Raw genomic sequence first — 4,747 nt, forward strand, 5'->3', positions numbered from 1 at the left:
AAATAAAGAGTGACGGGAAGATGCATATTTGGAACGACTTCCAAATCAGTTAAGAACTTCCTAAGCCATCAGATTCTTTCGCTGCTTCACAAGCAGCAACATACTCAGCCTCCATGGTGGAATCAGCAATGCAACCTTGCTTTATGCTTCTCCATATTATTGCTCCTCCGTTCAGAGTGAAGACAGATCCAGATGTTTATTTCCTCGAATCTACATCGGTCTGAAAATCTGAGTTAGTGTACCCTGTAAGGATCAGATCCTTAGCACCGTACATTAGCATATAGTCCCTCGTTCTCCTAAGATACTTGAGGATATTCTTAACGGCAGTCCAATGAGCACGTCCCGGATTGGACTGATATCTGCTGACAATTCCCACAGCATAGCATATGTCGGGTCGGGTACAAAGCATGGCATACATCAGACTACCGACCGCTGATGCATAGGGAATGTGTTTCATATCCTCAACTTCTTGAGGTGTCTTAGGACTTTGTTCCTTCGACAAATGAACTCCATGCCTGAAAGGTAATAATCCTTTCTTGGAGTCCTGCATCTTATATCGAATCAACATTTTGTCGATGTACGATGCTTGAGACAATGCTAGTGTTTTGTTCTTGCGATTCCGAATAATTTGGATTCCAAGAACAAACTGAGCCTCTCCCAAATCTTTCATTTGGAATTGTGTCGCCAGCCAATGCTTAATGTCAGTCAGAATTCCCACATCATTTCCAATGAGTAGAATATCGTCAACGTACAACACCAGGAAAGCTACTGTAGAGTTGACTATCCTTTTATAAACACAAGGTTCGTCAACATTCTGTTTAAAGCCATAAGATTTGATCGCAGTATCAAACTTTATATTCCAGGATCGAGATGCTTGCTTCAACCCATAAATGGATCTTTTAAGCTTGCAAACCCTTTGCTCGTGATCCTGTTCAATGAACCCCTCTGGTTGAGCCATATAGATACTCTCTTCAAGATTGCCGTTTAGAAAAGCTGTCTTAACATCCATTTGCCAAATTTCATAATCATAAAATGTGGCAATAGACAAGAGTATTCTTATTGATTTAAGCATAGCAACAGGAGAGAAGGTTTCTTCATAGTCCACCCCCTCTCTTTGGGTATAACCCTTTGCTACTAGTCGTGCTTTAAAGGTCTGTACCTTACCGGTTTGGTCTCGTTTCCTCTTATAGATCCATTTGCAACCAATAGGTTTTACCCCATCCGGTTGATCTACAAGTTCCCAGACTGAATTGAAGTACATTGACTCCATTTCAAGATTCATGGCTTTAATCCACTGATCTCTATCCTCATCATTCATTGCCTGTTTATAGGTCAATGGATCCTCAACGCCATCATCAGGTATGATGACTTGAGTTTCTGCCAAACCCAAGTAATGATCGGGTTGAGTTATAACCCTCCCACTACGTCGAGGCATTCTCAACTCTTGAGAAGGATGTGATTGACCAGAAGTGTCAGCTCCATCAACAACTCTGGTTGAAGGACCAGCTTGATCAACAACTCTTGTTGTTTTATCAGTAGCTTCTTTAGAAATCTCACTTAATACTAGTTTGCTACGAGGTTGATGATTTCTTACGTGGTCTTCCTCTAAGAATGTAGCGTTCGTTGATACAAACACTCTATTTTCTTGAGGATCATAAAACAAACCACCTTTCGTCTCTTTGGGGTATCCTACGAATAGACATAATTTTGAACGACGTTCTAATTTCTTGGGATTTTGCAACAACACATGTGCTGGACATCCCCAAATTCTGAAGTGACGTAAACTACCTTTACGCCCTTTCCATAACTCATAAGGTGTTTCTGAAACACTCTTAGTAGGAACCATGTTCAAAATGTATGTAGCAGTCTCCACTGCATATCCCCAAAACGGATCGGGTAATTGAGCGAAACTCATCATAGACCGAACCATGTCTAATAGAGTTCTATTTCTCCTTTCTGATACACCATTTTGTTGAGGCATACCAGGGGCTGAGAGTTGAGACCTTATTCCATGTTCTATCATATAGTCCTGAAATCTTAAATCCATGTACTCTCCTCCTCGATCTGATCGAAGTGTTTTAATAGTTTTACCTAATAGATTCTGAATCTCAGTCTTATACTCTCTGAATTTTTCAAGAGCTTCGGACTTGTGATGCATTAGGTAAAGATAGCCATACCTTGAATAATCATCAATAAAACTGATGAAATATTCATACCCTCCTCGTGCTTTGACATTCATTGGACCACAGAGATCTGTATGCACGAGTTCTAAGGTTTCTTTGGCTCTATAACCTTTTTCGCAAAATGATCGTTTAGTCATTTTACCCTCAAGACAAGACTCACATGGAGGTAAAGAATTGTCTTCTAACTTATTTAGAAGTCCTCTTTTAACCAATCTCTCAATCCTATTGAGATTAATGTGGCCTAGTCTTAAGTGCCAAAGATAGGTATTAGGAGAAATCTTTTGTCGTTTATTTTGAGTTTCAGCTGTTTTAAACATCTCAGTATTTAAAATAGCTTTTGTTTTGCTCAGTTTTAACATATATAAGTTGTTTTCTAGTTTTGCAGAACAAATATGAATACCTCTTTTGCAAATGAACACTTCATTGATTTCAAAAGATACTTTATACAACTGTTCTAATAAACAAGAGATGGATATTAGATTTCTTTTCATTCCTGGAACAAAAAGTACATTATCTAATATAATGAATCTATCTCCAAAAAACAACTTTAAATTTCCTACTGATCTTGCTGAGACAACCTCTCCTGTTCCAACCCTGAGTGTTATCTCGCCGTCCGCAAGCATTCTCCAGGAGCTAGTTTCCTGGTAAAAAGAACAAATATGATTAGTCGCCCCAGAATCTAGTATCCAAGTTGAGTTGTCATACTCTACTAAACACATTTCTACAACGAGTAAATCATATTTACCTTGTTGTGTCTTTTCGGCTTTCTTCTCTGCAAGGTATTTTGGGCAATTTCTCTTCCAGTGCCCGTTTTCGTTGCAATGGAAACATTTTCCTTTATCTGCTTTTTGAACCTTGTTCTTGCGGTTAGTAGGAATCTTATTTTTCCCTTTTCCCTTCTTCTTCATCAAAACACTTTTAGAAGTTGAAGGTTCAGACTTATTTTGGGAGGACGATCCTCGTAGTAATTTCTTGGAGATGACAACATTTGCTTCTCCTGTTTGTCCCTTGTTTGTTAAGAGGGACTGATAAGTCTGTAGCTCATTGAGAAGAGCAGTCAAGTTATATTCTATTTTGTTCATAACCACATTGGTGCGGAACTGGAAGAAGCTCTTCGGAAGAGACATCATGATAAAACTGACTTGACTCTTCTCATCAATGACAGCTTCATTTTCTTCTGCCACATTGAAATGGACCATCATGTCCAGGACATGTTCTCTAACTGAGGTCCCTTCTTTCATACGGCAGTTGTAAATGTATTTTATGGCTTCATGTCTAAGGGAGAAGGACGGTTGTCCAAACATCCCTTTTAGAGATTCCATAATCTCTTTAGCAGTACCCATAACATCGTGTTTCTTAGCCAAAACATCAGATATGCTGGCTAGAATGTACACTCGGGCTTTGTCATTTGCCTTTATCCATCTGTCATATGCATCCCGAGCTGTTCGGTTTGCATTTGAGTTTGGGTTTGGAGGACACTCCTCAGTTAAAACAAACTTTAAATCATCAATGACCAGTATTGTGTTTAGGTTTGATTTCCAAGTTGTGTAGTTGTCGCCGTTTAATTTCTCAGAAGCGAGTAATTGTACTATTGAGTTTGTCATGCTGTGATATAAAGAAAATTCTATTAGTGATTTGACTTAATCCTGTTTAATCCAATCAGTTTTAGCAAATATAATAATGCACCCAAATCATTATTAATTTGCAACGATACTTTAGTGAGTTAGAGCAACTGCTACCGAGGGGCAGTCAATCACTCATTCACTAAACCAAGACATTCTTGACTTAAACACTAATTCCAGAATAACTCTTGTTCCTATAGTGTTTTAGTTATCGCTATTTTGGTCAAGAATATACTAACTCTTAGTAATTCTTCGCAAGTGTGACCCACCAATTTCAGACCTCAGAGATCGGTCCCAACAACGCTATCGAATGAAAAAGCCAAAGTTGGGAATGGACCTAAGAAATCCTATCCATTTCTGGAGTTTGCGTTGTTCCGACTCCCATGTTACGACCCTCCGAATGGGTAGTTGCTCTAGGGCAACATGCAGGCGGAACATGGGAATCTCACGGTGCAACCTAGTGGTGGAGACCATAGGACGTGTTGACTTCCTTCTCCCACTTACTATAAATACTTTCTCAATTCACCTTGTTATTGACTCATGCAAATACCTTCCGAATGGAGGACGCTCCCAGGGCGACACGAGGCCGAGCATGAATCTCACTGTGTGAATTTTACAGAGAGCGTGAAGAGAAAACGATGTATCTTATACACCTTTTTCCTCCCACTAAGTATTTTAGATGGTTGGGTATACTCTTTACTTAAGTATATTCCGGCTAATTAAATATAACTTAAGTCTAGGTGATTTTTCTAAATCTTACATCACTTAAGCATGCTCATAAAACTGGGCTAACTAAGCTCAAGTACTGGTCCGATCTCCAGGTAGTGGGTGTTTCGTAAACCGTCAACTTAAGTACCTTCAGCCTTAGACAAGATCGTGCCAGGTGAGCTTTCTTGTAACCGCAATTTTATGAGACATCGACCCTTTTTAACTGTTAAAATT

The sequence above is a fragment of the Cucurbita moschata genome, unplaced genomic scaffold (assembly GCF_002738365.1).
Source record: "Cucurbita moschata cultivar Rifu unplaced genomic scaffold, Cmos_1.0 Cmo_Scf00042, whole genome shotgun sequence".
NCBI classification, from domain to species: Eukaryota; Viridiplantae; Streptophyta; class Magnoliopsida; order Cucurbitales; family Cucurbitaceae; genus Cucurbita; species Cucurbita moschata.